The sequence below is a fragment of the Leucoraja erinacea genome, chromosome 3 (assembly GCF_028641065.1).
Source record: "Leucoraja erinacea ecotype New England chromosome 3, Leri_hhj_1, whole genome shotgun sequence".
Lineage (NCBI taxonomy): Eukaryota > Metazoa > Chordata > Chondrichthyes > Rajiformes > Rajidae > Leucoraja > Leucoraja erinaceus.
The window spans coordinates 51,375,060-51,388,622 of NC_073379.1; the positions used below are offsets into that span (position 1 = coordinate 51,375,060).

Consider the following 13,563-nt stretch of genomic DNA (forward strand, 5'->3'; position numbering starts at 1 on the left):
TATGGCCAATTTCATACTCGGAAATTAGCATCTTGTTCCCTATGCTTTTTAATTGGCTTAACACAAAAGCTGTGATCGAGAATAGTCAAAACCCCATAACTTTCTTAAAAATTAAGAGAACTGAAAGACATTTTCAGTTATTATAGATTGAAACATTCTGAAACAAATATGAACCAATCTTACTTAGAGGACTTGAAATTAATGCATATAATTAGTTACCTAATTGTAGCTAATTACAAAATTCAATTACTAGATCTAAACATCTATCCATTTCTTAAGAAAAGGTTAACATTATTAAATAGCCTAAGTGTAAAATCCGGCCCCATTGTCGGCATTGACAGCTTCAGAAGCTGATTTTAAAATCTAAAGAAAGGCAAACATTATTAGAAATAGCCTAGAGACTTTGGTAAAATCCCTTCTGCGTTGTCCCTGGAGACAGTCGAGTGTGTTATATGCCAGCAGACAAAACTCGGACTCCAGCGATTAACTTGTCTGGCAAATTTTTTTTGGTCCTGGCACCAACACCAGCAGAGGGCATTTGAAACCCTCAAATAACTAATGTCCTGCGCTCCAATCCTCGCATACTTTGATGCCAAGTTACCCGTCACCCTCACCTGTGATGCCTCCCAGTATGGACTGGGCACTGCTTGCCTACAAGACGACGGAGAGGGCTCCAGACCAGTTGCCTATGCCTTCCGTACCATGACCGACACTGAAAAATGCTATGCTCAAATCGAAAAGGAGCTACTCGCAGTAACCTTTGCCTGCAAGAAATTCAGGGACTTTATCTTTGGCAACCAGATCATGGTTGAAACAGATCACCAGCCCCTGGTGATCCAGCACCAGTATCCTCAGTAAACCGATCCACACGGCACCAGCACATTTACAACGCATGATGATGGAACTACAGAGATATGACATCAGACTAACCTACAAACGTGGTAAGGACATGTCCTTAGCTGACACCCTCTCACGGGCACCTCGCCCGAACTGCGAAAAACACCTGTCTGATGATGAGCACAAGGGGTACACGGTTATGATGGTCTCCTGCCTCCCATCTGCCGGTTTAGACATCCTAGTGTCACAAACGGCTGCAGACGAAACACTACAATCGCTGGCCACTGTTATTTGTCGTGGCTGCCCAAATAAACAGCACCACCTGCCACAAGCTACCCGCCCATTTTTCCCTGTCCGTGGTGAACTGGTCATTCAGGACGGCGTGATAATGATAATGACAAGGCAGTCATCCCGACGTCTTTTCACAGCAAGTACTTCGACATTGTCCATGGGGGCCATCCCGCTGCAGAAATAACTTCAACATGCGAAAGGCATGCTGTTCTGGCCAGACATGGCTAACTACATTCGAGAGCAGGTTGCTGCCTGCCCGATCTGCAATAGCTTGACACCGCAGAAACAACCACTTCTCCCGCATCCCACACCGGACTTACCCTGGTCCACAGTAGCAGCTGACATCTTCGAGTGGCACGGCCAACAATACCTGGTTTTAGTCAATTCCTACTCAGGATGGTTTGGAATCGCCCTGCTCAGTAGCTCGACCTCAGCCATGGTCATTTGGAAACTAATGCCTCTGTCCCACTTAGGAAACCTGTATGGAAACCTCTGGAGACTTTGCGCCCCACCCAAGGTTTCCGTGCGGTTCCCGGAGGTTGCAGATGGTTGCCGGAGGTTGCAGGCAGTGGAAGCAGGTAGGGAGACTGACAAAAACCTCCGGGAACCGCACGGAAACCTTGGGTTGGGCGTCAAGTCTCCAGAGGTTTCCGTTCAGGTTTCCTACGTGGAACTGGGGCATAACTCACCACTTCTCTGTCCACGGAACCGCCCCTAAAGCTACTCTCAGATAATGGACCTCAGTTCTCCAGTCAGCTCTTCAGTAATTTCGCGAAAAACTGGGACTTTCACATTACCAGTAGCCCCGAGTACCTGCAGTCTAACGGCCTGGCTGAGCGGGAGGTAAAAAGTGCAAAATAACTAATGCAAAAGAACGCTCACACAGGGCCGGCTCTGATGTTTATCTCGACTTAATCTACGGAACATCGTCCGCGACCCTTTACTGGGATCTGCAGCCGAACGGCTCATGTCACGGCGAACCTGATCCAGTCTGCCAATGGCCAATTCAATTCAATTCAACTTTATTGTCATTGCACAAATACAAGTATAGGTACAACGAAATGCAGTTTAGCGTCTGGTCATAGTCATAGTGCAAGATAGTAGAAGTAAAAATAAAAATACAAAGTTTGCATACAATAAAAGTTTAAAAAAAATACTGGTTAACAATGTGTGGATTGTGGATGAATTAAAACTGATACATAGGCAGATAACTATACAAGTGGGAGAGTCTAAGGATGGCTAGCGTCGGGACTCCGAGTTCAGCAGTGTAATGGTGTTGTTGAAAAAGATGTTCCTCAGCCTGCTTGTACTGCCTCCCTGATGGGAGGATGGCAAACAGTCCATGGTTAGGGTGAGAGGGGTCCTACTAGAGCAAGCAACTGCCGCCACAACATACAAAGAAAATACTATGATAAAACCAGCTCTTCGCTTCAACTGCTCAACAAGGGACAGGTTGTCCGTTTGCGGTCACTCTGAGGTTATGGCCGCATCGGTGTCATTCTGCGGTCCACCGCAGAGCCACGCTCGTACCTGGTCAATATTGACAACAGCATCTATCGGCGAACCCGCCAACATCTCCTCCCGGTTAATGAACCGGCACCTCCAAGTCCTTACACGGACCAGCCCGCAGGTCTTCCCTCACACTCTGCGAATGTCACTCCAGCGATTCCTCTGCCGGTTCCTCTGCCGGTGCCCCCATCGCCACTGGTGTCTTCTCCGCATTCGCCTGATAAGCGAAGGATGAGGTGTCTGCTGGAGGTTATTATCGTACACTTGCAGGTCGTGTCTGCAAACCAAACCCGCTAATTGGAAAATTTACTGGCTCTACCTGAACTGTAAGAATACTTGTTGACATGATCTCCGACACCGAACTACAGAGTACTTGTCAAAGAACTGCCGTCTTTGTTCTGAACACCCTGTATATCTCACACATAACACAATAAATTATGTAAATCTTACCATAAATGACAGAAATAAAAAGTGTTATCCTTTTTTTTTATAAATTTTGATGCAGAATTATTTAAAATTGAGTGGATTGATGCAATATACTGCTAACCCACAAATGTTTAGTTATGAGATATTCACATTTAAAAACTAACTCAACAGCTCGGGTGGCTGTGAGAGACCGCTGGATAGCGGAACCGCAGCTAGACCCGGGACTCGCAGGTGACCTGGGAACTGCAGCTATTTCCGGAGGGTCCTGGACCCTATGCAAAAAAGGCTGCGGGCCCCTGGACTAAACCAAACTCTCGATCCTGTCCCGCCATCATTTTTTCAAAATTTAGCAACTCAAATGGTGGTGCGTCTTCATTGCCGGGAAATACGGTAACTCATTTCCCTCAAATATATGTTAGATTTTCCTCAAATATATGTTAAATAAAAAACTAAACTATGGTAGCAATGCACAGTATTCATGTCTAATGCTCACACTTCTGCATCAATGTAGGTATGTATATACTAAATTTCTTTACACAAATATAGAATTAAAAAATATCTTGGCATGTGTTCATTTATATTTTATTCACAATATTAGGATTTCAGAGAGAGGTTGAATGAAAGAAAAAAAAGTTCAACAAAATTAGAGGAGATCACAAGAAAGAAACTAGAGAAATATACATATGTGTGTGTTATATATTTATATACATATATATCACACATATATACGCATCATATATATATATATACATATATATATATACATATATATACATATATATATACATATACATATATATATATATATCTATATAAGAAATATATATGTATCTATATATTATATATATATATATATATATATATGTATATATGTGTATATATGTGTATATATATATATATATCCTAAGAGTGACGGCGGTTTGGCACTGCCTGACTTTAGGCGATACTATTGGGCTGCTAACTTGCAAAAAATCCTGTACTGGATGAATGATGATTGCGACCACCTACCGATCTGGGTACACATGGAAAAGGCGAGTTCACATCTCCCGTTGCGGTCTGTCCTATGCTCTCAACTCCCCCTTTCTATAACATCTGCGGGGGCGGGCCCAATTGCGTCCCTCTCACTCAAGATATGGAGTCAACTTAGGAAAAGCTTTGGTTTACAAGGCCCTTCCATCTTGACCCCACTGCTTAAAAATCACATCTTTAAACCTTCAAGTACAGACTCCGCATTCAAAACCTGGCATAGTAAAGGCATCAGTAGTAACAAAAACCTATACAAGGATGGCTATTTTTCATCTTTTGCAGAGCTTTCGTCCAACTATAGCCTCCCAAACTCTCACGTTTTTCGTTTTTTCCAGGTTAGGGATTTTGTGAAGAAGATATTCCCCCATTTCCCAAATCGTCCCCCTGGAACCCTGACCGATTCCATCCTAGCTCTAGATCCCAACCGGAAGAAATGCATCTCTTTTTTGTACAACTTGTTAGGGTCGGTTATGTTGAAACCTCATACCTCATTAAAAGCTGTATGGGAGGGCGAGCTGAATACGAAACTAACAGACCAGCAATGGGACTCTGCCTTGGATTTGATCCATTCTTCCTCCATATGTGCCAGTCATGGTCTAATCCAATGCAAAGTCCTTCACAAAGTCCACTACACAAATGCAAGATTATCTAGAATATACCCCGCTGTTAAAGACACCTGCAACAGATGCAATCAATGCCAACCATAGTCATATGTTTTGGTCTTGCCCTAAGCTAGCAACCTTTTGGAGGAGTGCTTTCGACGTGCTAAGCAGAGCCTATGGCCAGACTATTCCTCCAAACCCACTGTCAGCTATTTTTGGTATTCCTCCCAACACCAACCTCTCTGTTGCGTTGAACCGGGTCCTGGCTTTTACAACCTTGTTAGCCCGGAGGCTGATATTGCTTAACTGGAGGCTTACCTGTCCCCCGACACATGCCCGCTGGATCAAGGAGGTGATCTACAACTTAATGCTTGAAAAATTTAGGTTCTCTCTCAAAGGCTCTACCAAGACATTCCTAGATACATGGAACCCTTTCCTGGAACTTCTTAACTCTCTTAACTTGTTTCCGGACTCGGAAGAGGACTGAGTGCCCTCTATCACTGCTCTGTCTTATTGCAGCTGCTATCCTCTCAACCCCCCCCCCATACACACACACACCTCCCCACACCCTTAAAAAAAATTTTTTTTTTAATGTATTTATTTTTTCATTTTCATTTTGTTTATCTTATCGTATCTGTGTGGATGTGTATGTATGTGAGTGTAGTTTGTCCCCGGGTGGCGAGGGTGGGTAAGGGTAAGGGTTTTGAGGGTCGTTTACATACTGTTGTACAATTATGTCCTGACTATCACTGTCTGTTATCATTGTATGTATGCAAATTGCTGTCAAATTCAAAATTCAAGTAAAAAGATTTAAATTATAATATATAAATATAGGCAAATACATTGGCTTATGGCTTATGTTCCTTATATCTTATAGGCAAAAAAAAAAAGGCAAATATAATTGCCTTTATGGCTTATGTACATCATGAGAATGGCTCATGTACATCATGAGTTGCTTTAAATCAAAGTTGCTTCTGATCCATGAGGAACTTTTAAATCTATTATCTCTATCTTGCCACTCACACACAGAACCACACACATACCGTTCCCCCACAACACTGATTAAACCAAAGATCATAAAATGCATATGGTCCAGAGACCTTTCATTGCGCATCGTCGCCCATTTTACACGCAGTTTCCCTTAAAAAAAATGTTTTTTTAAAGAAGCACCTTATTTATTATAGATCATAATGGTCTATCATAGAAGGCTAAAATAGACCAAGATAAACTGCAAAATTCAATGGACTGTCGTGGATTGCCTGACGTGGATGGACTGCCTTGGTGCTTTGCTCACAAGCAAAGATACTAGAGGAGCAAGGTAGGCCACTCCTACGAAATTCAATGGACTGACGCGAGAGGCATAACGGGGATCGGGGTCTTATTCCTAAAATGGTGGAAGTGATGTTCCGTTGCGTTCCGATGCGTACTACCCGTCAGTCCATTGGATTTTGTTGGAGTGGTCTATCTTGCTCCTCTAGTATCTTTGTTTGTGAGCAAAGCACCAAGGCAAATTCCTTGTATGTATGCATACTTGGCTAATAATATGTATTCAATTCAATTCAATTCTCTGGAACTCTCTGCCACAGAGGGTAGTTGAGGCCAGTTCATTGGCTATATTTAAGAGGGAGTTAGATGTGGCCCTTGTGGCCAAGGGGATCAGAGGGTATGGAGAGAAGGCAGGTACGGGATACTGAGTTGGATGATCAGCCATGATCATATTAAATGGCGGTGCAGGCTCGAAGGGCCGAATGGCCTACTGCACCTAATTTCTATGTTTCTGTGTATAAAAGCTGGGAAGTCACGTTCCAACATATAAAACTTTGGTTAGGCCACGTTTGGAGTGTTGTGTGCAGTTCTGGTCATCACAGGACGTGCAAGGACGTGGAGGCTTTGAAGAGGGGGCAGAAAATGTTCACTTGCCCAGATTAAAGTGTTGCGCGATACAAGGAAAGTCATAGAGAGGTTAGATAAGTCCCGAGAAAAGTCCCAAGTTCACCACTAACTTCCATCCGGCACTCAAATACACCTGGACCATTTCTGACATTTCCCTACCATTTCTTGACCTCACTATCTCCATTGCAGGTGATAGACTATTATCCGACATCCACTATAAACCCGCGGACTCCCATGGCCATCTGGACTACACTTCTTCCCACCCTGCTTCCTGTAAGGACTTCATCCCCTACTACCAATTCATCCCACTACGCTGCATCTGCACCCAGGACGAGGTGTTCCACACCAGGGCATCGGAAATGTCCTCAGTCTTCAGGGAATGGGGGTTCCCCTCTTCTACTATAGATGAGACTCACCAGCAAAGATCCTAGAGTAGCAAGATAGACCACTCCTCTGAAATACAATGGACTGGCGTGTAGTACGTGACGGAACGTCACGGCCGCCATTTTTTAATGCGACACGCGACTTCCGGTATGCCACCCGCTGTGATCCAAAGCAAAGATTATAGAGCTCCGCTATAATCTTTGATCCAAAGCAAAGATCCTCGAGTATCTTGTAGCGGGAACAGCCCCCTCCTTTGCATAGTTTCCCTTGCATTGTATTGCTTTAACACACACTGCACAAAATTAAATTTAACGTATACATATTTTATATATTTATATGAATTTGTGTCTGTGTGTGAGAGGCAAGTTAGAGATAATTAAGTTTATTCTCATGGATCAGAAGCAACTTTGATTTAAATAATCACTATTAATTTATTTGTCTTGTAAGATGATATACATAAACCATAAAGGCAATTATATATATAATTATATAGTAATAATATATATATGCATATATATATATATTTATACACATATATATACACATACATATATACACACATACATACATACGTATACACATACATATATACACATACAAATACACGCATACATATGGATACATTTATATGCATACATACACACATATAAATACATACATATATACACACATATACATATACATGCATATATACACATACATGCATATATACACATATATATATTTACACATATGATTAACATGTAGATGAACCAACGAGAGAGCAGGCTATTTTAGACTGGGTATTGAGTAATGAGAAAGGGTTAGTTAGCAATCTTGTTGTACGTGCCCCCTTGGGCAAGAGTGACCATAATATGGTTGAGTTCTTCATTAGGCAAGCAGTGACTAGTGGGGTACCGCAAGGCTCAGTGCTGGGACCCCAGCTATTTACAATATATATTAATGATCTGGATGAGGGAATTGAAGGCAATATCTCCAAGTTTGCGGATGACAATAAGCTGGGGGGCAGTGTTAGCTGTGATGAGGATGCTAGGAGACTGCAAGGTGACTTGGATAGGCTGGGTGAGTGGGCAAATGTTTGGCAGATGCAGTATAATGTGGATAAATGTGAGGTTATCCATTTTGGAGCAAAAACAGGAAAGCAGACTATTATCTAAATGGCGGCCGACTAGGAAAAGGGGAGATGCAGCGAGACCTGGGTGTCATGGTACACCAGTCATTGAAAGTAGGCATGCAGGTGCAGCCTGCAGTGAAGAAAGCGAATGGTATGTTAGCATTCATAGCAAAAGGATTTGAGTATAGGAGCAGGGAGGTTCTACTGCAGTTGTACAGGGTCTTGGTGAGACCACACCTGGAGTATTGCGTACAGTTTTGGTCTCCAAATCTGAGGAAGGACATTATTGCCATAGAGGGAGTGCAGAGAAGGTTCACCAGACTGATTCCTGGGATGTCAGGACTGTCTTATGAAGAAAGACTAGAGAGACTTGGTTTATACTCTCTAGAATTTAGGAGATTGAGAGGGGATCTTATAGAAACTTACAAAATTCTTAAGGGGTTGGACAGGCTAGATGCAGGAAGATTGCTCCCGATGTTGGGGAAGTCCAGGACAAGGGGTCACAGCTTAAGGATAAGGGGGAAATCCTTTAAAACCGAGATGAGAAGAACCTTTTTCACACAGAGAGTGGTGAATCTCTGGAACTCTCTGCCGCAGAGGGTAGTCGATGCCGGTTCATTGGCTATATTTAAGAGGGAGTTAGATGTGGCCCTTGTGGCTAAGGGGATCAGAGGGTATGGAGAGAAGGCAGGTACGGGATACTGAGTTGGATGATCAGCCATGATCATATTGAATGGCGGTGCAGGCTCGAAGGGCCGAATGGCCTACTCCTGCACCTAATTTCTATGTTTCTATTATTTTCCAACGATCAATAGATTTACGAGAAAGGAGCGAAAGGAGAGAAAACGGGGAATTACAGACCAGTTAGCCTGACTTTGGTGGTGTGAAAGGTGCTGGAGTCAATTATTAAAGATGTAATAATGGGGCATTTGGATAGCAGTAAAAGGATTAGTCCAAGTCAACATGGATTTATGATTTTACAATGCATTTAAGCCTCTCCCATTTTTATGAGATGCATTCCTGGAATATGTAGGAAGTTTATTGTAACCTAGTGCTACTTGCCTGAACAATGGATGATATATCACTTAAATGCAATTGTTTTCAGTTGTGTGGAGGGACCTGTATATTGAAAATGCGTTTTGCCTCTAATATGTCAATTTACCTTAAATGTAGAAGAGCTTATTAAAATCTTCTTACAACGACCATTAAGTATTTTCTTTCTATCCTCTTTTGGACCCAAGGCATAGCAGAGCTGCCAACTCTCACAAAGTAAGGGAGGGAGAGATGGAAGGGAGGGAGAGAGGGAAGGGAGGGAGATCGTGAAGAGAGGGGGAGAGAGAGAGAGAGAGACAGATCGAGAGAGGAGAGGGGAGCGAGAGATCGAGGGGAGAGAGAGAGAGAGGGAGAGAAGGAGAGAGAGAGAGGAGAGGGGGAGGAGAGAGATAGAGAGAAAGAGAGAGAGAGGGGGGGGGGAGAGGGAGAAGGGAGAGGGAGGGGAGGGGGGGGGGGGGAGGGGGGAGGGGGGGGGGAGAGGGGGGGGGGGGGAGGGGGGGGGAGAGGGGGAAGGAAGCGGGGGGGAGAAGGGGAGAGGGGGGGGGAGGGAGGGGGGGGGGGAGGGGAGGGGAAGGAAGGGGGGGGGGGAGGGAGAGGGGGGGGGGGAGGGAGAAGGGGGGGGGGAGGGGGAGAGGGGGGGGGAGGGAGCAGGGGGGGGGGAGGGAGAGAGGGAGGGAGAGAGAGAGAGAAAGAGAGAGAAAGAGAGGGGGGAGAGGGAGAGAGGGGGGGGAGGAGGGAGAAGGGGGGAGAGGAGAGGAAGCTGGGGGGCGAGGGAGAAGGGGGGGGAGAGGAGGGAGAAGGGGGGGAGAGAGGGAGAAGGGGGGGGAGAGGGGAGACGGGGGGGGAGAGGGAGAAGGGGGGGGGAGAGGGAGGGAGAGGGGGGGGAGCGGGAGGAATGAAGGGGGGGGGAGGGGAGAGAAGGGGGGGGGGAGGGAGAAGGGGGGGGAGAGGGGAGAAGGGGGGGAGAGGGAGAAGGGGGGGGAAGAGGGGGAGAGGGAGAAGGGGGGGAGGGGAGAGGCGAGAGAGGGGGGGGAGAGGGAGAAGGGGGGGGGGGGAGGGAGAGGGGGGGGGGGAGAAGGAGGGAGAAGGGGGGGGAGAGGGAGAAGGGGGAGGGGCGAGAGGAGGAAGGGGGGGGGGAGAGGGAGACGGGGGGGGGGAGAGGGAGAAGGGGGGGGAGGCGGGGAGAGGGGCGGGGGGGGGAGGGGAGAGGGAGAAGGGGGGGGAGAGGGAGAGGGGGGGGGCGGGGGAAGGGGGGGGGAGAGGGAGAGAGGGGGGGGTGAGGGAGGGGGAGGGGGGGGGGGGGGGGGGGAGAGGGGGGGGGGAGGGGAGAGGGAGGGGGGGGGGGAGAGGGAGAGGGGGGGGGGAGAGAGAGGGGAGGGAGAGCGAAGGGAGAGAGAGAGAAGGGAAGAGATAGAGAAGGGAGGTAGAGAGGGAGGAGAAGGAGAGAGGGGGGAGGAGGGGAAGGAGGAGGGGGGAGAGGGGGAAGGGGGGAGAAGGGGAGGGGGGGGAGGGAGGAGGGGGAGGGAGGGGGAGGGGGGGGAGGGGAGAGGGGGGAAGGGGGGGAGGGAGAGGAGGGGGGGGGAGAGGGAGAGGGGGGGGAGGGAGGAGGGGGGAGGAGGGGAGGGAGAAGGGGGGGGGAGAGGGGAGAAGGGGGGGGAGAGGGAGAAGGGGGGGAGCGAGGGGAAGGGAGGGGGAGAGGGGAGAAGGGGGGAGGGGGGGGAGAGGGGGGAGGGGAGGAGGGGAGAGGGAGAAGGGGGGGGGGGGAGCGGAGGGGGGAGGGGGGGGGAGGGAGGGGAGAAGAGGGGGGGGAAGGGGGGGAGGAGGAGGGAGAGGGGGGGGAGAGGGAGGGAGGGGGGGGGGAGAGGGAGGGGGGGGGGGGGGAGGGGGGGGGGGGGGGGGGGGGGGAGGGGGGGGGAGAGGGGGGGGGAGAGGGAGAAGGGGGGGGAAGAGGGAGAGGGGGGGGGAGGAGGGAGAGGGGGAAGGGGGGAGAAGAAGAGGGGGGGAGGGGAGAAGGGGGGGGGGAGGGAGGGGAGGGAGAAGGGGGGGGAGGGGAGGGGGGGGGGGGGTCCAGAGGAGAGGGGGGGGGGGGAGGGGGGGGGGGGGAGGGGGGGGGGAGGGGGGGGGGGGGAGGGGGGGGGGAGGGGGAGGGGGGGGGGGGGGGGGGGGGAGGGGGGGGGGGGGGGGGAGAGGGGGGGGGAGGGGTGGAGGGGAGAGGAGGGAGGAGCCGTGAGGAGAGGGGAGGTGAGGGGGAGAGGAGAGGGGAGAAGGGGGGGGAGAGGGAGGAAGGGGGGGGAGAGGGAGAGAGGGGGGGGAGCGGGAGAAGGGGGGGGGGGGGGGAGGGAGAAGGGGGGGGAGAGGGAGGAAGGGGGGGGAGAGGGAGGAAGGGGGGGGAGAGGGAGAAGGGGGGGGGGAGAGAGGAGGACGGAGGGGAGGGGGAGAAGGGGGGGGAGGGGAGAGGAGGGGGGGAGAGGAGAGAGGATGGGAGAGGAGGGGAGAAGGGAGAGGAGGGGGGAGGGGGGAGGGGAGAAGGGGGAAGGAGGGGAGAAGGGGGGGAGAGGAGGGAGAAGGGGGGGAGGGGGGAGGGGGGGGGGGGGAGGGGGAAGGGGGGGGAGGGGGGAGAAGGGGGGGGAGGGGGGAAGGGGGGGGAGGGGGAGAAGGGGGGGGGAGGGGAGAGAGGGGGACAAAGAGGGGGGGAAGGGAGGGGGGGAGGGGGCAAAGGGGGGAGGGGGAGAAGGGGGGGGGAGGAAAGGAGGGGGGAGGGGGGGGGAGGGGAGGGGGGGGGGGGGGGGGGGGGGGGGGGGGGAGGGGGAGAGGGAGAGGGAGAGGGGGGGGGGGAGAGAGAGGGAGAGAGAGAGAGGAGGGGGGAGGGGGAGAGAGAGGGGGAGGGAGGGGGAGCGGGAGGGGGAGAGGGGGGAGGGGGGGGGGAAGGGGGAGGGGAGAAGGGGGGGAGGGGGGGGAGGGGGGGGGAGAGGGGGGGGGGGAGGGGGGGAGGGGGGGGGGGGGGGAGGAGGGAGAGGGAGGGGGGGAGGGGAGGAGGGGAGGGGGGAAGGGGGGGGGAAGGGAGGAGGAGGGGGGGAAGGGGGGGGGAGGGGGAGAAGGGGGGAAGGGGGGGGGTGAGGGGGGGGAAAGTCAGGAGGGAGAGAGAGGGGGGAGGGGGGGAGGGAGAGGGGGGGGGGGGGAGAAGGGGGGGGGGCGGGGGAGAAGGGGGGGGAGGGGGGGAAGGGGGGGAGGGGGAGAGGGGGGGGGAGGGGGGGGAGGGGGAGGGAGGGGGGGAGGGGGGGAGGGGGGGGGGGGGGGAGGGAGAGGGGGAGGGGGAGAAGGGGGGGGGGGGGGGGGGGGGGGGAGGAGGGGCGGGAGGAGGGGGAGGGGGGGAGAAGAGGGGGGGGGGAAGGAGGGGGGGAGGGGGGGAAGGGGGGGAGGGGAGGGAAGGGGGGGCAGGGGGAGAAGGGGAGCGAGGGGGAGAAGGGGGGGGGGGGGGAGGGGGAAGGGGGGAGAAGGGGGGGAGAGGGGGGGGGAGGAAGAGGGGGGGGGAGGAGGGGAGGGGAGGAGAGAGGGGGGGGGGGGAGAGGGGAAGGAGGGGAGGGGGAGGAGGGAGGGGGGGGGGGAGGGGAGGAGAGAGGGGAGGGGGAGAAGGGGGGAGGGGGGAAGAGGGGGGAGGGGAAGAGGGGGAGAGGGGGGGAGGGGGAGAGAAGGGGAGGGGGGGGACGGGGGGGGGGGGGAGAGGAGGGAGAAGGGGGGGGAGAGGGAGAAGGGGGGGGAGAGGCGGAGAGGGGGGGAGAGGGAAGAGAGGGGAGCGGGGAGAAGGGAGAGGGGAGGGAGAGGGGGGGGAGAGGAAAAAAGAGGGGGGGAGAGGGAGAAGGGGGGGAGAGGGAAGGAAGGGGGGAACGAGGGGAAGGAAGGGGGGGAGAGGAGAAGGGGGGCTGAGAGGGAGAAGGGGGGGGAGAGGGAGAAGGGGGGGAGAGGGAGAAAGGAGGGGGGGAGAGGGAGAAGGGGGGGAGAGGAGGGAGAGGGGGGGGGGAGAGGGAGGGGGGGGGAGAGGGAGAAGGGGGGGAGGGGAGAGGGGGAGGAGGGGGAGGGCGAAGGGGGGGGAGAGGGAGAAGGGGGGGGGGAGAGGGAGAAGGGGGGGAGAGGGAGAAGGGGGAGAGGAGAAGGGGGGGAGAGGGAGAAGGGGGGAGAGGGAGAAGGGGGGGAGAGGGAGAAGGGGGGGAGAGGGGAGAAGGGGGGGGAGGGGAGAAGGGGGGGAGAGAGGGAGAAGGGGGGGGAGGGGAGAATGGGGGGGAGAGGGAGAAGGGGGGGAGAGGGAGAAGGGGGGGAGAGGGGAAGGGGGGGGGGGAGAAGAGAGGAGGGGGGGGGGAGAGGGAGAAGGGGGGGAAGAGGGAGAAGGGGGGGAGAGGGAGAAGGGGGGGAGAGGGAGAAGGGGGGGGGAGG

At 52.9% G+C, this 13,563-nt stretch overlaps 1 pseudogene; it reads right to left on the bottom strand.

Moving 5' to 3' along the window:
* Positions 1-9,549: 9,549 nt before the first annotated feature.
* On the bottom strand, positions 9,550-12,820 carry LOC129693913 (basic proline-rich protein-like; annotated as a pseudogene).
* Positions 12,821-13,563: the final 743 nt, after the last annotated feature.